General features: G+C 46.2%; 1 long non-coding RNA gene across 1 annotated transcript; it reads left to right on the top strand.

Annotated features, from left to right (window-relative positions):
- Positions 1-8,595: 8,595 nt before the first annotated feature.
- Positions 8,596-9,703, top strand: LOC135061501 (uncharacterized). The gene is made up of 3 exons (XR_010247932.1): positions 8,596-8,658; positions 8,734-8,946; positions 9,565-9,703. It is a non-coding gene; the product is annotated as an uncharacterized LOC135061501 (long non-coding RNA).
- The last annotated feature ends 16,408 nt before the right edge of the window (positions 9,704-26,111 follow it).

The following is a 26,111-nucleotide window of genomic DNA, read 5'->3' as shown; positions in this document are numbered from 1 at the left end:
TTCCATCTGCGGTGTAGCCTGACTCTCCGATCCATTCTGGACTCACCTGTTTCCAGTTACAACAATCACCTGCTTCCAGCCCAGCTTCCAGCAGTGTACAGCTTCTCTTAAAGGGCCGGTGTCCTTTCTGCAGTTTACCACTCTCCACCGGTATTATTATTTCACCGCTCTCAAACTCCAAACTTCATCAATCACCTGCTTCCAGCCCAGCTTCCAGCAGTGTACAGCTTCTCTTAAAGGGCCGGTGTCCTTTCTGCAGTTTACCACTCTCCACCGGTATTATTATTTCACCGCTCTCAAACTCCAAACTTCATTATTATTTCATCGCTCTCAAGTTCGTTTATTTAACTGGTTCCAGCCAGTATCCACTCCGTACCAACAACAGTCTGGTTCCAGCCAGTATCCACAGCAGCCGTTTTATCTTCAGCAACCCAGCCTTTCCTGGAACACCAGCTGGTACGATCCTGGGTTCTCTCCATTGCTACAGTCAGGTCTGGTAAGGACTTTCCAACTAGAAGATTATAAGAACTGTCTCACCCTACCAGTGCCTGTGGCCCTTGCCACCCTGTAGTACCCAGGAATTGTATTTATCCTCTGTTGACTTTTATGTTTCCTTTACTGCTGCTGTGTTACGGAGTTTGTCATAATAAACATCATTGACTTTTATCCTGGTTGTCGTGGTCACGCCTTCGGGCAGTTATTCTACATGTTACTTACATGTCTAGGGGTCTGATACAACCTCCCAGGTTCCGTTACATCTCAGCCCCTACAACTGAGGCTGCCTCCCGTCAGCTCAGGCCCTCAGTTGTGACAGGAGAATTTCTTTCCTGGCGAAGACCAGGGTTCTTGACATATGTCTACTAAATGGTCAGAATGCAGTAATAATGTTTTAGATACCTTCTGATGTTTAAACTTATCAGGTTTCTTAGAAACTGTAGTGGAATCCTCCTCATCATAAGTGATCTGTAGGATCTGCTTAATAGCAACAACTAAATCGTGGACATTAACTTGAATAGTAGATTCCTCGTCAGAAGCAGCTGTATTAGTGTCTGATGGGTCAGTATACTCCCCATCCTCATCAGAAGAATCTTCCGAGAGATTAGTGGATTGCAAGGAGGAAGTGGCCCGCTTAGATGACCCCTTGACACGAGAGTGAGTTGGGGTAGGTTTATGTCTAACCAAAGATTGATTCAATTGCTGCAACTGGGTAGACAAATTATCCGCCCAAGGTGGATTTACCATAGAGACAACATGTGGTTGCAATGGCACAGGAGGTCCCATAGGGAGCGTAAGGCGTGTCACAAGCGTATTGTGCATAGTGCACAATAGGTGGCTCCTGGTTGGTTACAGGAGCTGCGGACTGACTGGGAGATGTATGGCACACAGTACACAGACCGTCATACAAAGCTTCCCCCCTCAAGCAAATCCCTTGCGCATGCGCTGCATAATACAGGAGCGTCCGTGGCTTTCCCACCCTTTGTGTTAAACATTTTAGTGAATGTAACTGCAGAGCGTATGAGTATGATACAGCCAGAGTACAATACCAGCGAATAAATCCCCTAGTATGTGATAGCGTACACACTACACAACACCAGCGTCTAAATCCGGCACTATGTGATTGCGTACACAGCACACAACACCAGCAAATAAATCTGGTATTATGTGACTGAGTACACAGTAGAATACACTTGATGGTAAATACTGTGAAGTACTATATATGTGACCCAGACGCACCTAGTCCCTTAGGGTACAGAATACAGCAGGCATGTCAAACTCGTGGTCCTCCAGCTGTTGTGAAACTACAAGTCCCAGCATGCTTTGCCAGCATACCTCACACTGATCAGCTGATAAGGCATGCTGGGACTTGTAGTTTCACAACAGCTGGATGACCATGAGTTTGACATGCCTGGAATACAGTGATAGCTAAAGCTGGGATACACTGAAAGTGAAATCCACACAGCAGATACAGGCACACAGTCACAGTGACAATGCAGATAATTATTTTAGTAAGACAATAGGGCTAGGGAGCACAATATGCACTTGGGTCAGTAATTGGTTAGAATAGATAATAGGGAGCAGCGCGTTGTGGTCAATGGATCATTTTCAAATTGGACTAAAGTACTAAGTGGTGTGCCACAAGGGTCTGTACTTGGACCACTTTTGTTCAATATTTTCATCAATGACCTAACAGTAGGTCTAGAGAGCATGGTGTCAATTTTCGCAGACGATACCAAAAATGTGTAAGGTTATAAATACGGAGGGGGATGCTGAGTCTCTTCAGAACAACTTAATAAAACTGGAAGCATGGGCAGCAAAATGGAGAATGAGATACAACACAGACAAGTGTAAGGTAATACACTATGGGGGCAAGACCAGAAATTACACCTACATACTAAATGGGGTAATACTAGGGGATTCTGTACTGGAAAAAGACAAATTAAGCAGCAGTACCCAAAGTAGGAGTGCAGCAAAGAAGGCTAATAAGATATTAGCATGCATAAAACGGGGAATTGGTGCAAGGGACGAGAGTATTATACTCCCATTATATAAATCACTAGTGAGGCCACATCTTGAATACTGTGTGCAATTTTGGTCACCATATTACAAAAAGGATATCCTGGAGCTAGAAAAGGTTCAGAGGTGGGCGACCAAACTAATCAAGGGCATGGAGACGCTGGAATACAAGGAAAGGCTTGCAAGGCTAGACATGTTTACATTGGAAAAGAGGAGACTTACAGGGCACATGATCAACATCTACAAATATATAAGGGGTCAATACACAGAGCTCGGGAGGGACCTGTTTTCTGTAAGATCAGCACAGAGGACACCTTTCCCGCACATTAAGGCAAAAAGGTTTTTTCACAGTAAGGACAGTACGTGTTTGGAATTCCCTGCCTGAGAGAGTAGTAACAGCGGACTCAGTCAACACCTTTAAGAATGGGTTAGATAAATTCCTATTGGATAAAGATATTCAAGGTTATGGTGCGTAGGCACGCATTATAGTTAATATAACTAGTCCTAACATAAAAATAACTAGTCCTATAATAAGACTGCATAGGAGACCACAAATAGGTTGAACTCGATGGACAATTGTCTTTTTTCAACCTTAGTTACTATGTTACTATAGTTACTATGTTACTATAGAAATAAAACTACACTGGACTAGTATATTAATATATATAACAATGGGTGTGATTCCGAGTTGTTCGCTCACTAGCAGATTTTAGCAGCATTGCACACGCTAAGCCGCCGCCCTCTGGGAGTGTATCTTAGCTTAGCAGAATTGCGAACGAAAGATTAGCAGAATTGTGAATAGAAATTTCTTAGCAGTTTCTGAGTAGCTCCAGACCTACTCACAGATTGCGATCAGCTCAGGCCGTTTCGTTCCTGGTTTGACGTCACACACATGCCCAGCGTTCGGCCAGCCACTCCCCCGTTTCTCCAGACTCTCTCGCGTTTTTCCCTGACACACCTGCGTTTTTCCGCACACTCCCAGAAAACGGACAGTTTCCGCCCAGAAACACCCACTTCCTGTCAATCACACTACGATCACTTCAACGATGAAATTTCTTTGTTCGGACGTGAGTAAATCTACTAAGTTTTGTGCTAAAATACTTACCGCATGCGCACTGCGAACCATGCGCATGCGCATTTTTGCCTTAATCGCTCCGTTGCGAAAATCAGCAACGAGCAAACGACTCAGAATCACCCCCAATGCGCGGTCCGAGACCAGATGTATATATCAGAATACTCATACAATATATTCTGGCACAGGTACATTTGTTCTTAACTAACGCTGTCTTAATAATGACATGTAGAATACTTTAGTGTCTGTAAAATCACGGCGCTGATGTACAGGCGGATTTACAGAGGAGACCATGCCCTGCAGTCCCGGAGACCAGTCACAGCTAATCATAAAAGATGGCACCCAGCGTCTCAGTCAGTGAGTGAGGGAGAGTATGAGGCAGCTCCAGGGCGGGAATACCAGCAGTAGATGGCACCTTGTGCTGGGGGAGGGGCTACAGGTCAAGCATCTTCTCCCCTATGCTGGTCCTCACCACCTGATACTATGGAGTCTTAATAAAGAGCATATTTATATATCCAACCTGTACTCCTATGCCCTGGTGGATATAGTGGGGTCCCTGCTCTGTTACAGTGTCCACACCAGCATCACAGTCCATCTCCTTAGACTGCAACCGGAACGCGATTTAATGACGGATCCCGCCTGGGGATCCTCTTACCTCCTCCATTCAGTAGTAGCCACATGAACCAGGAGAGCATTTGCGACTGTGTGCCTAGAGCTGGAGCATCTCCGCCGCAAGTACCCGGGAACAGAGCCAGCGGGAGTATGCGACGCCGCTGGGGAGGTGACGGAGCCGCAGCACAGAATGTCACCCTGATATGTAAGTGCTGTGGCCCTTGAAGTCTTCTAAAAGCTTTTTCAGGGCTGCCCAGTGAAGCCCCCCTGTTAAGTGACCTGCTTCTGCAGGCACCAACTCGAAATTGAGCTCACAGTGCCTGGAGGCGGGGTTATAGAGGAGGCCCCAATGCATCCTGGGACAGTCTAAAGCTTTAGCCTGTTGGTGCCTGGATCAAGATCCATCTCTACACCCTGATGTTTCCCTGTGGAAACCAAAGTACCCCGCTGCAGAAATATAAAAACTTCTGCATACCTCCCAAGCTGTCTCTCTCCAGGAGGGACATAATGCTCAGCTCCTGGCCTTCCCTCATAATTTGTGATTGCTGGAACCTGTTTTGAACAGGTTAATGGAAAAGAAAGGTGTTTCAGCACAGGTGCTGGCAATCATACATTAAGAGGGAAGTCCAGAGCATTGTGTCCCTCCTGGAGAGGGTCATGTTGGGAGGTATGCTTCTGGCAATAACCTTGTGACTATGGGCCTTATTCAGCTGCGGCAGCATTCGCATGCTGATGGCCAGTGCAGAATGTCACAACTGAGGGCCTGAGCTGACGGGAGGCAGCCTCAGTTGTAGGGGCTGAGATGTACCGGAACCTGGGAGGTTGTATCAGACCCCTGGACATGTAAGTAACATGAATAATAACTGCCCGAAGGCGTGACCACGACAACTTGGATAAAAGTCAATGATGTTTATTATGACAACTCCGCAACACAGCAGCAGTAAAAGAAAACATAAAAGTCAGCAAAGAATAAATACAGTTCCTGGGTACTACAGGGTGGCAGGAGCCACAGGGCACTGGTAGTGTGAGATAGTTCTTATAATCTTCTAGATGGAAAGTCCTTACCAGGCCCGACTGTAGCAATGGAGATAACCCAGGATTGTACCAGCTGGTGTTCCAGGAAAAGCTGGGTTGCTGAAGATAAAACGGCTGCTGTGGATACTGGCTGGAACCAGACTGTTAGCACGGAGTGGATACTGGCTGGAACCAGTTAAATAATAAATGAAGCTTGAGAGCGATGCAATATGAATGAAATGTAGAACTTGAGAGCGGAGAAATAATAATACCGGTGGAGAGTGGTAAAGTGTAGAAAGGACACCGGCCCTTTAAGAGAAGCTGTACTCTGCTGGAAGCTGGGCTGGAAGCAGGTAATGTTGTAGCTGGAAACAGATGAATCCACAATGGATCGGAGAGTCAGGCTACACCGCAGGTGGAATGCTGGTGCGGGTCTCTATGGTGGAAGTCTTGAGACAGGAGCTGGAACCTGGAAGACAATCACAGGAGAGAGACAAACAGGAACTAGGTTTGACAACCAAAGCACTGACGCCTTCCTTGCTCAGGCACAGTGTATTTATACCTGCAGCAAGGAAGGGATTGGCTAGGCAATTATGCAGATTAACAATACTGACAACAGATTGGAGTAAATGATCAGCTGACAGAATCCAAGATGGCTGCGCCCATGCAGACACTTGGAGGGAAGTTTGGTTTGTAATCCATGTGGTAATGAAAACGGTAATGGCGGCGCCGGCCACTGGAGACAGGAGGCGCCAGGCTGACAGATGCACATCCAACCACGCGGACACAGCGGAGGCCGCGGCCGACGCAATCGCCACTCAGACACTCTGCATGCAGAAGTTCAGGGACGGCGGCGGAGGCCGCGGGAGACGCCATGCCAGGTGTAATATGGCGTTCACTGTGGCAGCGTCCCAGAGTGACAGGAGAGGATACAGGAATGTACACATCAGGATAACAGATGGGATCCGGTCCTGGAGCGCTGAGCCAGCCTTAGGAGGCATCTGATGGGTAAGAAATGGCGTCCAGATACCCGGATCGTGACACAGAAGCCACACTGCACGTGGGCACACAGTGAGATGCGATGGCATCTCATGTGCGAACGCCTCAGCCTAATTGACAGGTAGAGGTGTTTTAGGGGCATCGTGTCGGAATTGGGGGCGCGGTCCGGACAATGCATGTGTGTCCAGACCATTTGCCTGGTGGGCCGCGGCAGCTGTGTGACACAGCCGCTGCGACCCAAAAGAAGGCCGGTTTCTGTCTGCCTTAGCAGCTAGGCTGCATAGGCAGAGGGCAACCCTATACATGCAAAAACATCACCGTTGTGTGATGCTTTCGCATTTTTGCGGGGGGCGGGGTATCAAAGTCAAAATATTACATTCACACAACATGTAAACTCCAAACACTGGCCTCTGTGCGTGCGCATTACCGCCGTGCATATGCATACACGCAAGTTACGTACACAGGTTCGCCATGCATTTTAACGCATGGCAAGAGTATATACGGTAGCATACGCATTCGCACAGAAAAGCCACAAAGACATATTCAATACTCTATTCACATAGTGCATAATTTACACATAGGGGTATATTTACTAAGATTCGTATTTTTCAGAATCATGTTCAAGTTCAATCACGACTGACATCGACAGTGTAAATCTGCAACTTTTTGAATTGATTACGACTCATTTACTAAGCAGTCGTATTCGTATTTTCCGTATCTTCCGATGTCGATGTCATTCGTGTTTTTTTGCTGCTGAATGCGGCCGCGTTTGCTATTTTGCGGCCGCGTTGTTGCGTTTTTTTTACGACTGCGTCACAAGTCTGTTACGGCAGTGATTTGGAATTTGCGGCCGCGTTTTTACTCCTAAGTTTCGTTTACGTCACGCGGCCGTGATTGGTTGTATTCGTGAAGGAGGAGTGTCTGTGCATGTTACTATAAAAACGCCCCAAACACTCCGCACCTCGTGGGTTTAGCTAGTGGAGAGGAGAGAGGAAGGTGTATTTGGAGTTGGTGAGTTTGGTGGAGTTTTTGGTGGATTTGGAGAGGAGTTTGGTGATTGTTGAGTGCTGTACTGTGTGTGTTAGTAGTCTTGTGATCTTTGTAGTATTGTTTTTTCCCAGTTTGTAAACTTTTTTGTCCTTGTTTTTTTTTTTCAGTCTTTTGTCATTGTTTGTGAGTGAGTGAGCGTGTGTGTTGGCTGTGTGGTGTGTAGTAGGAGTAGTGGAGGAGTGTGTTTTGTGTTTTCATTTTTGTGTGTTTTATGTTGTTTGTCATGTCCGACTCAGAGGTCAGTGTGGTGGCGGAGGTTAGTGAGGTGGAGGCTGGTAGTGAGGTGGAGGCTGGTAGTGAGGTGGAGGCTGGTAGTGAGGTGGAGGGGGGTAGTGAGAGGGAGGAGGTTAGTGAGGAGGAGGAGGAGGGGGTGCCTGTTGCTGGATTTTCCAGTGATAGTGATGGTGTTGTGGCACCGCAGCCACGCACCACTACCAAGACTGGTAGGAACATAAAGTTCAGCTATGCTGAAAACATGGCGTTGGTGCGTGAGCTGATGAAGCACCATCGCCAATTGTTTGGTCAGGATGCTGCCAGGGTGTCCTCCCGCAGGAAGTCTGCCCTGTGGGGGCAAGTCATACTTGCTGTGAATAGTGAGGGTGTGGTGAGGCGGACAGAGGACACGTGCCGCAAGCGATTCTATGATATTAAGCGGCGTGTCAAGGCCAAGATGGCCAAAGAGTCCAAATCTGCACGGAGAACCGGAGGTGGGCCACCTTTACGTGTAAGCTATCGGGACTGGGAGGAGCCTGTGCGGGCATTGATTCCTGGCGAAGTGGTGTCTGCTACTCATGTCCGGGATTCGGACCGACCCACGCAGGATGGTAAGTTTGTTTTGTAATATTGTTCTTAAAATGTCTGTAAAATTTAGTTATTTTCATTTTTAAAGTTTAAAGGATGATTTTTTTCTCACAAAACAGATTGCATGCCTATGCTCCCTTAAGGTGTGTTTGTGTTTTGAATGTTTTTTTTTCTTTTTTTGTTGCAATTTTTGGCGATAATGCTTGAACATGTGTGTTTGTTTAAAATCCACAAAAGGTTTTTGTTTTTTTAACAAACAGAAAAGCGGGGAAATTTTTAAAACATTACATTTTAAAAATATTTGCAAGTACTCAATCTCTGCAATATCTGAGACCAAAAACTTATTTTAAATAAATTTATTGTGTGCCACATCAAGTACATTTTGATATTCAACTCAAAATCATGAATGTAGAAGCTCTTAAGCTTAAAAATTTGTTTTAAACAAAACCATATAGATGCTTACAGTACATTAATGGTTTTCAGTGGGTCATTTTTCCAAAAACATGGTAATAATGTTGGGGTCACTTTTTCCACAGTCACACAGACCAGCCGCCCAGACAGGCCTCACACAAGTCAGGATGATGCCGGTATTGCAGGTAAGTCTTCACTGTAGTCACATATTCTGAAAACACATAGAAGTACAAAATATTAAGTTTAAATTTTGCACCTAGGTTCTGCTTCTGGAAGCCGACCTCCTGTAAGCCGCCCATCACAGGGCTTGGGCCACTTACCCAGGAGGCCAACTAAGACACGGCGTCTTGGCTCTGATTCCGCACCTCCATCATCCCCACCCAGGCGAAGACTTTCGGCAGTGTCACCCCAGCCACCACTGGCACTATTGTCGAGTTCGCAGAGTGATGAGGCCAGATCACCTCAGTTATCTGGTGAGTAAAAACATAAATTAAACACATAAGCAATAATATACACAGTACACTTAAGATGTTGTTAGTTGGTTTGGAGTTTACATGTTTTCCTCAACAATCAATGTGATGTAACGTCTTCAATTGCTCAAGGTGCTTTAATAAAATTAGATAAGGTCTTAGTGGATGGTCTAGACAACCTATTTGTATGAAAACAACAGATTTGAGGATACATTAAGCACACACACGTTCACATTTTTAAAAAAATATGAATAAAATTAAATGTTGGACCGAAATAAAAAAACCATTAGAGTGTTCACACATCGCCCCTGTCCAGTATGTAGATGGCTTACTTGCTCCGCTCCTCTGGACTATACAGGTAAGTAGTCTATATCGTGGTGAGGGGAGGGAATCTAACAGTGTAATGGTGTGGAGGGAAGTTAGTTAAGTGAGGAATATGCAAATTTGGCAATGTTTGCGCCTGTGTTGGTTTTTTAAAATATAAAAATTATAAATTGGTAACGTTGAGAAAAACAAGTGCTAATAATGCAAAAATGTAGTATTAGGAATGTATTAATGTGTTGCATTAGCCAGGCCAAATTAAAAAAAATTACAACATTGCATGTTGCCTACCCCATACAGAGCACAACTTGATGTCCGCCGAGGACCAGCAGGGACCAGAACAAGAGCCATCCTTCACACTGCAACTTACAGCTGTTGATCCAAGCATGCCAATACAGTTGCAGGATATACCCCAACCATCCATCAGTCCCCAACTGGCACAAGCTCCGCCCCCAAGCCAAATTCCTGGCGATTTTTGGGCCAGTTGGACAAGCCAACAGGCCCAAAGCAATGCCACCCTGACCCAACATACACAACACCTTGCCAGTCTGCCCCATCATCTACCGCGTATTAGTCGCAACTCGGGCAGACTGATAGTACAAGTAGGGAGAATGGCTACCTCAATGGAGCAAATTAGGGCTGAAAACAGCCAAATGAATGCACATTTATCCCGCATTATAGATGAGCAACAGCGACATCAGCAGGCACTCGTTCAGATCATTCAACACAATCAAGTGGTGAATGAGGCCTTATCCAGGATTGTAGCCAGCCACACTGCTACAAACACTCAGCTGATTGCCAGTTTAAATAATTTGAGCAGCAATATTGCTATGATGGGAGCTCAGCAAGTTACCTCCAGCTCGGGGACCACGACCCCTGTTCAAACGCCAGTAACCTCCCCTGTCCGGCGTTCCTCAAGAGCACGTGCCAGTGAGCCAGCACCCAGCACACACAAGCGAAAAAAATAACACCAATCTTTTTGTGCAAATAAATACAAAAATTTGTTTAAAAAAAACATTCCTGTGTCCGTCTCCAAAATTTTTTAAGCTGGTCTGTATGTATGTAGTTATGTTTTTCAAGGGTAATGACTGTAAATGTTTTGTTAGCATCAACTAAGCACAATGGACACACCACTATAAACAACAAACAGTAAGTAACAGAACACACAATAGAAAGTAGAGCAAAGTGTTTAGTGAAGGATAATTACAGCATAATAAAACTTACCTGTAAAATATCGCAGGATCACTTCTTGACGTACCTGCCTCCCTACAATTGTACTCACACTGTCACCAGATGTATCTAACTCCTCTGCTTGCTGACTGCTTTCTCCCTCACCATGTGCCAGATGTTGACTTAAACACAGATTATGGAGAAAACAGCAGCAGAACACAATCCGAGTCACCTTTGAGGGACTATACAACAAAAGGCCACCAGATTTATCCAGACACCGAAAACGTGACTTCAGCACCCCAAAACATCTTTCTATCACATTCCGCGTAGCCTTATGTGCATGATTATAACTGTGTTCAGCAGGAGAATCAGGTTGGGACAATGGAGTAAGGAGCCAAGAGTAGCAGCCGTAACCCCCATCACCTGAAAAACATATATAGTCAACATTAGGACATATGTTAGATTATTCTATCACCTCCTCCAAAATCTAGGCTGTGGTTAAAAGACATACACACATAACATTTTCAACATACCCAACAGCCAGCCATCAGGCATTTGTCCCTCCTCAAATTTATCGAAGAGCGATGACTGACTGAGGATGAAGGAGTCATGGCAGGCACCAGGGTAACCTGCAACAACACTCATAATTTTAAAATTTGCATCACAGACCACCTGGACATTAGTTGATTGATCCATATGCCTATTAGTATATATATACTGGCGGCCCTTAGGTGATCTCAGCTGAACGTGTGTGCAATCTATGGCCCCCAGCACATTGGGCATGCCTGCAAGCTCATAGAAAGCTACCCTGACAGCACTCCACTCCGACTCCTCAGTAGGGAAGCAGATTGAGGCTTTAATGTGTGGCTCCAACACATCCAAAACCTGAGTGGACATTAAATAAGCTAAGGTGAGTGTCATGTTAGGTATTCTCTACAATACTGTGGTGTTTCAACTTACACAAGCAACACTTAGCCATAACCGCATATGTATTTTTAGACTCACCTGCATCAAAAATCTTGAAAAGGTGGGCTGTGAGATCCCAATGACGTCGCCTGCCACAGCCTGGAAGCTCCCAGTAGCCATAAAGTGTAACACAGCCAGGAGTTTGTGTAGGCCTGAGACAGAGCGAGAGCGTGCTGTCTCAGGGTCTATGCCCAGTTTGACAAGGTCATACAGGTGGAAAATGTTGTTTCTATTTAGGCGGAACATCTGTATGACCCTATCATCGGACAATGCATTTAAGTTTAAACGCCCTCTAAAAAAACGAGGCTGGCGCAGCCTCCGCGGTACCTGGACAACCTGTTGGCCATGTTCACTTACCTGGTCCTGATTCCTGGAAGCCTCATGGAGCAGTCTAACGTATCCCACAGCCAACAAAAAACCATTGCCACACACTACAGCCGCCATTTCAGAGTGAGAGTAGTTCAGAATGTGCCTGAAACACTTTTATAGGCCCAAAAAAACAGGTGTGAGTAATGGATAATTAAGTTCACATGTAAACGCGGTTTTCAAAGGCTGGCGCGTTTTTTTTTAGGAAAAAAATGCGAATCGTAATTTTTCGCGGCCGCGAAATCATTTTCGCGGCAGCAAATGCAATTACGAATGGTTAGTAAATGACCGAGATTCATATCTAAACAGGCGTAATTTGACCGATGGTGTATTCATTCGTAATTTTGAACTTGGACTAGCAAAAAAATACGAATGACCTCATCACTGCCGTGATTAGTGTTTAGTAAATGACCGAGATGACACTTTGAAGAAAAAACGCCATCTCGGTCAAAATCGGGAGCTTAGTAAATATACCCCATAGTCTCCATACACTTTGTCAGCAACTTGCATACACTTAAAAGGTAAAACAACAGAGATATTCAGCTTTACATGATGTGAGGGGATGGAGCAATGTTAGGACTTAAGGGCCCTACTCACTGGCCGACCCGCCGCCGAGCTGCCCGACGGCGGATACGGCCGACGAGCGACCCGGGGGCAGGGGGGCAGTGACGGGGGGAGTGAAGTTTCTTCACTCCCCCCGTCACGCGGCTGCATTGAAGTGCAGGCAAATATGGACGAGATCGTCCATATTGGCCTGCATGCACAGCCGACGGGAGACCAGCGATGAACGAGCGCGGGACCGCGCATCGTTCATCGCTGGAGCCTCCACACTGAACGAGATCGTTCATATCTTTCAAAAAATCGGCCAGTGTGTAGGGCCTATTAGTGTTTGGTATCCAGATGTGCAGTATTTTGAGATCTACATTCTGGTTGCTATTTACAGTTTATCCCATGTTTCTGCATGTAGATATTCGCAGAATTGTAATATTCGCACACTGCTATGATACTGTACTCAGGATATTCGGCGGGAAACCAGAGGCGAACACCTGCAAGTGCACCCTGGACCAAGCATCGCCCACTGGTTCAAACCAGCCTATGACCCCTCATGTACTGTAAATAACTTGCCCTCTGACTTATGAAAGAAGAGCTTACATTTCCCATTGTACTGTATTTGGACACTTTGTATAAAAGAGGTCTCCTGATCCAGGCTTCAGTCCCTATTTCTCTGAGGTCATCTTGCCAAGACTGAGACTTTGATCCAGGAGCACTCGCATTTAAATGTATGTATTATTGGTTGTAGCTCTTCTCTGTATATTGTTGTACCCTTTTTACCTGTGTGTGTGTGTGTGTGTGTGTGTGTTTGTGTGTATGTATGTATGTGTATATATGTATGTATGTCTATGTATATATATATATATATATATATTCAAGTAAATACTGTTGATGCGTTGGACCACAACATTACATTTAACTACTGGTATTGCATTCCATTCTTGGGTAAGGTGTATTCAGCCACACGTGTTGCTATATTGTGCACATAACGTGTTGGCGTGTATATGCAACGTATATACACATTTTAGCGGTTATATTTATATGCAGCGGCTCAAACCACAGTGTAATAATGTACTGCTTTTCCTTGTAATTTAATCAAACTTAACAGTTGGGGGCTCTGTCCGGTTCACCTCACACTCGCGGACATGCAGGGCCTTTTCAGACTTTGGTCTAACAACAAAGGGTGGAGGACGCGTCTAAAGTAAAACAATTTTTTTGTTGTTGTTAAAACTACCTAATGTTATTAAACCATGTCTGTCTTGTATAGTCTCAGAGGTGCTGGTGCGAACCGAGGGACAACAAAGAAAAAAACATTTTTTCTTTGTGTCTGTTGGTGCGAAAATAAACGCACAAGAGTACAGATAAATTGTGTACGTTCTCATACATTGTTGCCATAGGTTGTAATAGTCATTATAGATCTGCATAGAATCAAATAAATTATTTGTTATACATTTGTTATATTTGTTTAGTGGTTACTTGTACAGCACATACAAGACTCGGTTCACACCCAAAAGTTTGGGCAGCACTCAACGGAAGTTATCCACGTGGGTGACTTTCAGTGAGTGCGGGGAACAAAGGAAGTATTGTGTATTAATCAAAAGCAATTGAAGCACAAAGTTTTGTTCTATTGCTTACAGTGATTGAGATAAGTGTGGTTGCTGCGCATATTTATACGCAGGAATACGTACTTGTGAACGCATGGTACACACGTGGCACAATACACAGGTACGTAAAGCGTGCATACGGGAATGTGCACGTGTGCACGATTACGCGTACGGGTGCGTAATTACGCAAACTTGCGTAAACTAGCGAGAGCAAATTTGCCACAATAGAAGTTAATTATAAAGTGGGATAAAAGACTTATAGTTTTACCTTAACAAATAACTATCCGATTTTAGACAAATTACTGAAAATCTTATTATAAGTGTACTACCTCTGGGGCAAGTTATCAGTCAAAGGGAGTGATTTTTATTCTGTACAGAAATTATAAGTGAGCAATAATCTTGATCAAGGAAAAGCAGTGGATGTGGTCTTCCTAGATTTTGCAAAAGCCTTCGATACAGTTCCTCACAGGAGACTGATGATTAAATTAAAGGAGATTGGCCTAGGAAAAACTATTTGCACATGGATAAGCAACTGGTTGGATAGCAGGGTACAGCGAGTAGTGGTCAAGGGGAAGTCCTCAACCTGGTCCCCAGTAGTCAGCAGAAAACCACAAGGGTCCGTACTCGGACCACTACTGTTCAACATATTTATCAATGACCTAGAAATAGGCCTGGAAAGCACAGTGTCAATCTTTGCAGATGATACTAAACTGTGTAAGGTAATTAATTCAGAATTGGATGTGGAGTCCTTGCAGAATGATCTATCTAAACTTGAACTCTGGGCGTCTAAATGGAAAATGAGGTTCAATACAGACAAATGCGAGGTTATGCATTTTGGGACTAAAAACAAACTTGCATCCTACATATTAAACGGGGAACGCCTCGGGGAAACAGAGTTGGATAAAGATTTGGGGGTATTCATTGATAATAGGCTTAATAACCGTACACAATGTCAAAACACAGTAAAGAAGGCAAGTAAGGTGCTAGCGTGCATAAAAAGGGGAATTGAGACAAAGGACTCGAATGTAATCATGCCGCTGTATAAGGCATTGGTACGTCCGCACCTGGAATATTGTGTTCAGGTTTGGGCACCATTGTATAAAAAAGACATCAGTGAACTCGAAAGTGTTCAAAGGCGAGCTACTAAATTGATTAAAGGCCTAGAAGGACTGGACTATAAGGAAAGACTTACTAGGCTGAATATGTATACACTAGAAAAGAGGCGCCAAAGAGGAGATATTATTAATATCTTCAAATATGTAAAGGGACATCACAAAGAGTTATCAGAGGAATTATTTATTAAAAGAACACAGTTTAGGACACGAGGGCACTCGCTGTGACTGGAGGAGAGAAAGTTCCGAACGCAACGGGGGAAAGGGTTCTTCACTGTTAGGGCAACCAGGATGTGGATTTTCCTGCCAGGGAAGGTGGTGTAATTGGATTTAAAAAAGGAATGGATACATTTCTGAATGAAAAAGCTATACAAGGTTATAATACTTAAAATATCAACGTGGTTAGTCCGGGGGTAACATGAGTTATAGTAGCTAACTAGTCATAAAACATTATTTAGCAAGTATGTAGAATCATCACAACTTAAAACAGGTTGAACACGATGGGCAATTTGCCTCTATTTAACCTCAAATACTATGTTACTATAAAAGTGTGGGTTGTTGAAAAGGAAGTGTGAGTGGATTGAACCCCGGAATTCGGGATCCCGTAGGTTGACACTCAGCTGGGAGACGCTGCGGTGGCATGGTGGCTCGCAACCACACGTTAGTATAGACAGGTGTGGAGTTAGCCCATTTATAAAACACTCCAGGTGACGGAGACATAGGGGGTCATTCCGAGTTGATCGCTAGCTGAAAATGTTCGCTAAGCTGCGATTAGGTAAAAAACGGCACTTCTGCGCATGCAGCACAGTGCGCACGCGCAAAGTACTTTCACAATGGCCGATGTATTTTCACACAAGGTCTAGTGAAGATTTTCAGTCGCAATGGCCGCCGCAGAGTGATTGACATGAAGTGGGCGTTTCTGGGTGTCAACTGACCATTTTCAGGGAGTACTCAAAAAAAATGCAGGTGTGGTTGGCCGAACGCAGGGCGTGCTTGTGACATCAAATCCGGATCTGAATGGTCTGAAGTGATCGCAAGCGCTGAGTAGGTCTGAAGTAGGGAGGCCAATCCCGGGATTTGGGCCCAAAAATGCCGGGATTTGAATCCTGGGATTGGAGCATCCAATCCCGGGATTCACAGGATTATACTGCGCATGCGCGGGAGGGTGGGCGTAAGTAATATTACTTACTATTATTAGGCGGGCGGCAGCCATGAACAAGTTGAATGCAGCGGCACTTCAAATGTAGCGCTGGCCGCCAGCCAATCAGAGCTGGCGGACCGGCAGCCAATCAGGGAAGCTGCCACAGCAGCGGCAGCCAATCAGGAGAGACTGCTGCGGCCCCTTCCCTGATTGGCTGCCGGTCCGCCAGCTCTGGTTGGCTGGCGGCCGGCGCTTCATTTGAAATGCCGCTGCGTTCAGTGTGTCTATGGTTGCCGCCCGCCTAATAGTAAGTAGTTACTTACACCCACCCTCTCTCCCTCCGTGCAGTCAGTGGTGCTCCTTCAGCCTCCCTCCCTCCCGTGCCGCTACCAACCCTCCCTGCCGCGACCTACACCCTCCCTCCTGAGTCCCGCACCGCTACCAAAACTATTCCTTCCTCCAGCACCGCTACCTACCCCTCCCTACCTCCCGCACCGCTACCTACACCCTCCCTACCTCCCGCACCGCTACCTACACTCTCCCTCCAGCACTGCTCCCTACAACTTTCACTGATCCCTACTGCAATCCTGGGATCCCGGGAATCCCGGGATTGACCGTTTTTCAATCCCGAATTCCGGGATTGAAAAAACGGCCCGGGATTGGCCTCCCTAGTCTGAAGCTACTCAGAAACTGCACAATTCTTTTTTTGTAACCGTTCTGCGATGCAATCATTCACACTTCTTCTAAGCTAATATACACTCCCAGAGGGCGGCGGCTTAGTGTTTGCACGGCTGCTAAAAACTGCTAGCGAGCGATCAACTCGGAATGACCCCCATAGCCTACTGTAAAAAGTCAAATTGTCTTCATAATCGTAAGGCACACAAATAACAAGTATTTGTGAGTCGTGCGATTTGACCGCATCTCTGCTTATGTGATACGCATCGCAACGTGATACTGTTTTTGCATCATTTTGCGCAAATAGCGTCATCATACGCGCTGTGTTAGCATACGCAGAGGTGATTGAGTAAAGAGTTAAGAACTTCACTGTTCTCCAAGGAAGATTCTTGGTGGACATTCACTGGGTGGGGTGATCGATAAGTTGTTTCTCATCCAGAATTCCAGTGGATAGAAACCCAAAAGTAGCAGGTCTGTAACCTCCACTGGAAAGGCGTGGTATTACTCTGTTAATACATTTCGTTCTCCCAGTGCCTGAGGGGTCTGATAGGGTCCTCTCTGATATACGCGTGTCGTCAGTTGGTGGGGCGTTGTATACTCGGTTGAGAAGGAGTTGGTGAAAGAACTCGGAGGACTTTCACCATCTGCTCATTTTGTCCATTTAGTGATCGTGTTAAAAGGCCCACGATGGGAGCTAAATGCACAAGTGAGAGACGTTCGGCAGCTAGGGTTCAGGCTGAAGATAAGGGACCGAAAGGGTCTGCTGGTTATATTATGTGTAGGAAGTATGGACCTTACACAGAGGCTTTTTGTGATGAATGGGTACGTATGACTGTTGAAGATAGGCCATCATTTCCTAGGGTTGGTAGTTTCGACCCAGAGGTGCTGCAAAATGTTAGAAATAGAATATGTCTGATCAAATCCAGGAAACGGAGGATCAGACTTAACGACTGTTTAAACATATGGCAACAGGAAGTAGAAACGCAAAGGGAACTTGCTCGCGCAGCGAGGTCAAAACCAGACAGGAATGTGAATGCGAGCGCACCACCACCGCCATATGTCAATGGAGAGAAGGCCGCTACAACCAATAACATACCAGGAAATGATAGAAATGCACTTATAAAATGTATTAACCCTAACCCTTGCAACTTGTACCCTGTCCTAAGTTCTTTCAAGGATCATAGTTCAGAGGAGGATGACGAACCTAGCCTTATCTCAGCCCTCTCTCAGGCAGTAACCATGCAGGAAACCCAGGTGGGGCAAGCCCAACCGGTAAGAGCAACAACTGCTTCTTCTTCAGGTGAGACGGCCGGGATCAGAGCTACCGGTAAGTATGGGACCATCCATTATGAAGAGACAGTGTATCCCCATGTTAATTCAGAAAGGAGTGATATAGCTGGGCTACACCCCGTCCGCATAATAGCTGTCCCCAGTGGGAGAACTGAAAGGGACTGGGTCACCCCCATGAGGAATGTTGCAATGTATTGCCCGTGGACCAGGTCTGAACTGCTGTTAATCATTACAGAATTCCCTGATCCCAGAAAGGACTTAGCCAAATGTCAAAAATTCATTAGGGATCTGGGTAATGCCCATGAACCCACAAACAAAGATTGGTGAACTGTGTTGCAAGTGTGCCTTCCCTCAAATATTGACCACCAAAAATGTATAAATGATGGCAAAATAGAAAAAGACGAACCACTAACTGATGAATATAACCAAGAGAACGCTAAACAAATTAACGTTCAATTGGGATTATATTTTCTAGTAGTGATGAATTGGGGTAAAATATTTACCATCAAACAAAAGGAGAGTGAAGTGGCAGCAGACTATTTCCACAGGGCAATAGCAGAAATTGCTAAGTACACTGGGATCAAGAATATCAAAAAACGAGGTGAATCATAGGGAGGTGGCTGTCTCGGTGTTAATGCCCTTAGGGAATCCGCAGTGGAACATAACAAAAACACTCTGAGACGGAAGGAGGCACAGGGGGAGATGATGGTGGTGAGTATACAGGCACTCGAAGGGATGACCAACCAACCGAAACCCCAGACATTTTAAGAAAACAGGAGAAGGTCAATGAAATGTTATATTTGCCAGATGGAGGGACATTTTGCTAGACAGTGTAGGAACACAGGGACACATAGTAAGTATAGACACCCTAGACAATAACACGAGCCATCAGAGGCATAACTAAGGGGGGTCGAGCAGGGCACATGCCCTGGGTGCCGTAGCAGGTCCAGCAGAGGGGGGGCTGCCGGCCAGGGCATCATGCCCGCCTGCCCCCGCTATTGCCGCCCGTTACCATTGCGCCGCACTGCAGTATGCAGCTCCCTGCCTCCCTCCTACATGTTGCTGCTGGGAGCCGGGAGCGTGACCGCAGTGACAGCATCACGCTCCCTGAGCTGGACAGGCAAGGGGGCTCGGCTCCTCTTCACTTCACGGGGATAGGCAGAGTCTGGGCCATTTCTAGGGCAGTGCGAGCCATGCAGCTGCACGGGCCGCCTGCAGACTCGGCCAGTGTGGGTTCATTGAGCTGCTGAAACAGCGTTAAGCCACACCCTCTTGTGACGATCCCGGAAGTTCCCCCAGGAACAATGACTGAATCTGCACAGGAGCCTGGGTGTCCACAGGGAGCTACAAGCATGCCATAAGTGCCAGGAAACCCTGAAAAAAAAAAGGAATGAGTGGTTTAAGGTCAGGTCACTCTCCTCTGTTATCTCCCTGCCAGTATATCATCCCAGCACCAGGGTACAGTGTGAGTACAAATGCTGACAGCAGACACTGTTAACTGTTTCCTGCCTTACTGCAATCCATATTGGCAGGTCACTCCACACTACTGTATTTCCCGTGCTTAAAGTGGTCCTAGAGAGCTGGCTGAACTCACCTCCCCATGGATGCCACACCCCTAGCCACTCCCACCTAACGTGCACTGATATCATTTGTCCCGCATAATCTTACATCTACCCCCATCTCTCCCTATCTACCCCTCTCCATGTCCTGTCTCTCTCCCCCTTCTGTTTCTCCCCATGCCCCCCTCTCACTCATGCCTCTTACTCTCTCTATCCCCATGCCCCCCCCTCGCTATCCCTTCCCATGCCCTCCCTCTCTCTCTCCATTCCTCTCTTTCTCTCTCTGTCCCTATCCATGTTTTCAACAGCTCTGTATGTGGCTCTCACACGGGGATATATATATATATATGTATATATATCTCATACGTCCTAGAGGATGCTGGGGACACTTCAAGAACCATGGGGTATAGACGGGATCCGCAGGAGACATGGGCACTTTAAGACTTTCAAAGTGGTGTGACCTGGCTCCTCCCTCTATGCCCCTCCTCCAGACTCCAGTTTAGATTCTGTGCCCAGTGAGACTGGGTGCACTCTGAGGAGCTCTACTGAGTTTCTCTGAAAAGACTTTGTTAGGTTTATTATTTTCAGGGAGAACTGCTGGCAACAGTCTCCCTGCTTCGTGGGACTTAGGGGAGAGAAGCAGACCTACTTCTGTGAGTTTCAAGGCTCTGCTTCTTTGGCTACAGGACACCGTTAGCTCCTGAGGGTGTGATCGCTAGGTACGCCTAGATGCTCGTTCCCAGAGCCCGCCGCCACCCCCCTTGCAGAGCCAGAACTCAGAAGACAGGTGAGTAGAAGAAGATCAGAAGACTTCAGTGACGGCTTTGAGGTACCGCACAGCGGCCGTGCTGCGCGCCATTCTCCCACACACACAGGCACTGTAGGGTGCAGGGCGTGGGGCGGGGGGGGGGGGCGCCCTGGGCAGCATATAAATCCTCAATAGAGACTGGCAAAAGATAATATAAGTGCCTAGGCACTATATCCAACCCCCGCCAGTATAAATATATTGAAGAAATAGCGGGGCTGAAGCGCGCCATTAAGGGGGCGGGGCTTACCCCTCACAGCTCACATCAGCTCCATTTTCTCTTCACAGAGACGCTGGCCCTTCCAAAAGCACACTACTGTACAGAACAGAGTGAAATACGAGGGGGGGGCACTGTTGATGGGTGCAATATATGTTAATAAAAAGCACAATAAATAATGAGCGCTGGGCGATGAGCTGGAAAATTCCTTCTGTGTTTCCCTGACAGGATGTACGGGGGTCTATCCCTTATAGCCAGTGTAATGTCGGTGGGTGTTTGGTACACATGTGTCAGCATGTCTGAGGCTGAATGCTCTGCCACAAACGACTGTGGGAATGACCCTGTCGGCACCGCCGACTCCTGTTGGTACTTGGTACATGTGAAAATTGTGTCAATATGTCGATAGATGTATGTTTTTCCTAAGAGAAAACTATATGGGAGACACAGACGTGTGTGGGTGACCCTGTCGGCACCAACAATATCTAACTGGGTAAAAATGTGATGCATACCAGAAGGGACTATACCTATATGTATATATGTCTAGTAGGGTTGCATAATTCTGTGACACAGATGTAGTAATGTTTATGGAGTGTGTCATATTCATAGAATATACTTCCCTCGGACCCCTCGGGGTCACAAAAATGGTTTGTATGCCCAGTTACTACTCCCTGACGTCAACGCGAATACTGTTTCTTATGTCGACCGTAATGTTTCCTGATTAGATCCACAAAATATTATTCAGCATTCAGTACATGTTTCATACACATTAAAAACGTATTAACATCTCTAGGGACCCTGCTGTTCCTGACAAAAGGATATATATATGAGATTGGTATATATGTGTCTATATGTGTATTTAGATATATGTATTTATATATATTTATTATGAATGCCGAGGCAAAGTTCCTCCTTCTCATGTGCTGACCGCTCTGTTGAAAAAACTGTGTGAAAAGACTTTATGTTAGGTTTATTATTTTCAGGGAGAACTGCTGGCAACAGTCTCCCTGCTTCGTGGGACTTAGGGGAGAGAAGCAGACCTACTTCTGTGAGTTTCAAGGCTCTGCTTCTTTGGCTAATTCCGCAAGAGGATTCCGAGTGTTTATTTTTTTCCTGCCGCGGAGAGGATAAAGTGAGAGTTACCCCCTGTTCTGCACGGGGCCCTGTCACAAAGGATCGTATGCAGGAAGCTACATTATGTTCTAGTTATGTGTCCACGTGTGCGTTGATTATACTAACCATTACATGCGCATGGGGGAGTAGTAGTACTCAGACATGGTCGGTTACCTTGTCATCCGATTATAGTTACCCTGGGGAGAGATGGGATACTCCTTAACTAGGGTTGTATCTAGGAATTTGCAGCATACTGCCGTGCGACTAGTACAAGGGATATAGGACTCTTGGGTTCGCGGGCCTATTCCATAGTGGATTCACCAATGGAACGCTGATGCTGTCTCCGAGAAGAAATGGAGTCTCTTCCCTATGAAGGTGAAGCCTGGTTTGGGGACGGCCTTGTTAATTTGTTCTCGTCAGATGCAGCTGGTAAGTCTACCTTCTTGCCCTATGTTCCCTCATAACGGATGATGACGCATTATTGTCGGATGCAGTCATTTCAACCGAATAGATACGAATTCCCCTTTTCTAGGTAGAGGAAGGTGAAAAGGGAAGAGGTCAGCAGCCTTTTCAAGTTCACGGGAGCAGATATCATCCTCTGTTCTGCCACATCCACCGCATGACGCTGGGTCTATCTTGCGGGAGCCCACATCGGTGGGACCTCGTCTAAAACTCTTCAGTCAGTCCTGATACGGACATGTACCAGGGGGTTTTAAGAATAGGGTCCCAAGGGGGACATACTGGAGTTTCCAGGCGTTTCCCCTCACCGATTGTTCAAATCGACCTTACCGATTCGCCTCCGGACGGAGGGGTGGTATGAGAAACAATACAAGAGTTGTGTCAGGATCAGGTCATTGTCCTGGTGTCCAGATCACACACAAAAAAAAAGAAAAAAAAGAAAGCTGATATTCAGGCTTCCAAGGCCGGACGGCTCGGTCAAACCAATCCTATATCTGAAATCCCTAAATTTCTACTTAAAGAAATTAAAAAACAAGATGGAATCTCTAATGGCAGGGATCTCCAATCTGAAAAAGGAGAAAGAAGGTCTAATTACGGTTTTCTTCCGCATTAAGCTTACCTGAGGTTTGCAATTCAGGATTGTCATTACCATTTTCATGAAGGCGGTACGATGTTTCTCCCTCGATAGTAAGGAGTCATAATTATTCTGTACTGGGATGCTCTCCTGATTACGGCGAGGTCAAGTAACCAAGTCGTGCAAAACGTTGCATTCTCCCTGACAGTTCTTCAACAACATGGTTGGATCTTGAGGTTACCAGAATCACTGTTGGTCCCAACGACGCGGTGGTCGGCTTTGGGAATAATACTAGATACAGAACTGATAAGAGTTTATTTTCTCCCAGTGGAAAGGGATCTGAAGATCCAGAGTCTGGTCAAACCTGCAACAGTGTCATTCCATCAATACATTCAGTTGCTGAAAAAGATGGTTGCGGCCTACAAGGCCATTCAGTGGGTAGGTTACATGCCAGGGTGTTTTTAGCAGGACCAGTTAGACAAGTGGTCCGGGTTCCACCTGGGTTAATCCGGTCTTTCGAGACCAGAATCTCACTCCTGTGGTGGCTGCGCAGTTCTCATTTCCTAAAGGGGCGCAGGTTCGGTTTCCAGGACTGGATCCTGGTGACCACGGATGCATGCCTCCGAGGCAGGGGAGCTGTCACACAGGAGGAAAAATTTTCAAGGCAGAGGGTCAAGTTAGGATACTTGTCACCACATTAATGGTCTAGAGTTAAGGGCCGTTTACAACGGTTTTCTACAAACGAAAAATGGAACAGAAATGGCAGAAGCCAGAAAGATTTTCCGCTGGGCGATGAAACATATAAGCGCTCTGTCAGCAATGTTCGTTCCAAGAGTGGTCAATTGGGTAGCAGACTTCCTTGGCAGTCACGTTCTCCATCCAGGAGAGAGGAGACTTCCTCAAAAGATCTTCACAGAGTTGACAAATCTTTGGGGAATTCCTCAAATAGACATGTTGGCGTCTCGCCTCAACAAGAAACGTCAGAGATATGGTTCCAGGTCAAGGGACCCTCAAGCAATATTAGTGGAAACGCCAGGGGTGTTTCAGTCGGTTCTTTCAGCTCCCACTCTGTCCGAAGATGCTGAAGATCATAAGAAGAACAAAGGTTCAGGTGATCCTCATTGTTCCAGACTGGCCATAGAGGGCTGGGTATCCAGATATTCCGGAATTACTCATGGCAGATCCCGGGCCTCTTCAGCTGCGAGAGGATCGGTTACAGCAGGGGCTGTGCGTGTATCAAGATTCACCGCGGCTACGTTGGAAGGCTTGGCGGCTAAATGCCGGAGCATAATCCGAAAGGGTTTTTCCCAGTGAAGTCATCCCCACACGTCTTCAGACTAGGAAAAGAGTAATGTCTAAACATTTCCGCCGTGTTTGGAGGAAATATGTGTCTGGGTGTGAATCCAAGAAGACTTCTACGGAAGAATTTCAGTTAAGACGTTTTCTCCAATTTTCTACAAGCTGGTGTGGATGCGGGCTGAAAGTTGGTCTACATTAAAGTACAAGTTTCAGCCTTATCGGTTTTTCTTCAAAAACAATTGGCCTCCCTTACAGAAGTTCAGACTTTCGTGAAGGGCGAATTGCACATCCAACCTCCATTTGTGTCCCCAGTGGCACCATGGGATATTAAAGTGGTGTTGCAGTTCCTTCAATCACGTTGGTTTGAACCTTTCAGAAGGTGGAGTTGACATTCATCACTTGGAAAGTGGTCATCAGGTTGTCCTTGACAGATGCAAGGTGAGTGTCTGACTTAGCGACCTGGGCTCACAGCAGACCTTGTTTGATCTTCCGTGAAGATGGAGCAGAGTTGGTAACTCATCAACAATTCCTACGAAGGTGTTCTTTCTTGCAGATGTACCAACCGGTGGTGGTGCCGGTGGCTACTAACGCCTTCGCTGAGTCAAAAGCCTCTGCATGTGGTCAGAGTTTTGGAAATTTATGTCGCCAGGATGGCTCCGTTTTAGAACGCAGGCTCTGTGGGCCTGTTTGCTCCTAACATAATTGGGTGTCCTGCTTACGAGCAGACCATTGCGTGCTGGATCTATGGTATGATTTAGCATACTTATCCACGGCAAGATTGCCGTTATCGAATTATGTGAAGGCCCATTTTACTAGAAATGTGGGCTCATTCGGACCGGTGGACCGGGGGATATCGGCATTGCAACTTTGCCAAGCAGTTTCTAAAAAACTGTTTGCATAAATTTTTGATACGGTTTTGATACCGTGGCCGATATGGACCTCAAGTTGGTCATTAGGTGCTGCAGAGTCGTCCGCACTCTCCCGCCCGGTTTTAGAGCTTTGGTATAACCCCATGGTTCTTGAAGTGTCCCCAGCATCCTCTAGGACGTATGAGAAAATAGGATTTTAATACCTACGGGTAAATCCTTTTCTCTTAGTCCGTAGAGGATGCTGGGTGCCCGTCCCAGTGCGTACTGTATCTGCAGTTATTGGTTGTAGTTACACACAGGTTGTGTTACGGTTTCTGTCAGCATATTGCTGCATATTCTTCTTGCCGTTGGCTGGTGTTCTATGGAATGCCACGTTCGGCGGCATGTTTGAGGTGTGAGCTGGTAAGATGCTCACCGTGATTTAACATTAAATTCTTTCCTCGAAATGTCCGTCTCCCTGGGCACAGTTCCCTAAACTGGAGTCTGGAGGAGGGCATAGAGGGAGGAGCCAGGTCACACCACTTTGAAAGTCTTAAAGTGCCCATGTCTCCTGCGGGATGTCTATACCCCATGGTTCTTGAAGTGTCCCCAGCATCCTCTACGGACTAAGAGAAAAGGATTTACCGGTAGGTATTAAAATCCTATTTTATAGCATACCGACACTTCTTCCACTGACCTGGGAGTCTTTTTTTTTTTTTTTTTATTAAATGAAAGAGTGTCCTAGAATACTGTGTCCTAGAATGTGAATTTCGGCTCATACCGTGTGCTATAATGTGGATTTCGGCTCATACTGTGTGCAGGGCCGGTTCTGTCGCTCTGTGCGCCCCGGGTGGCAATAGGGGGCGTGGCTTCGTACAGGGGGCGTGGTCATTTACGTCCCCTGTACAGACTGAAATGATGTGCGGTGCGCGATGACTTCATCGCGCACCGCACAGTAAAGGTCCTCTCCACGAAGGGAAACTAGACGCGTAGTGTCTAGTTCCCTTCGTGGAGAGGACCTTTGCTGTGCGGTGCGCGATGACGTCATCACGCACCGTACAGTAAAGGACCTCTCCACGAAGGGAAACTAGACGCGTATG

Source organism: Pseudophryne corroboree, chromosome 1 (genome assembly GCF_028390025.1).
Source record: "Pseudophryne corroboree isolate aPseCor3 chromosome 1, aPseCor3.hap2, whole genome shotgun sequence".
Lineage (NCBI taxonomy): Eukaryota > Metazoa > Chordata > Amphibia > Anura > Myobatrachidae > Pseudophryne > Pseudophryne corroboree.
This window is presented reverse-complemented; position numbering and strand designations above follow the sequence as displayed.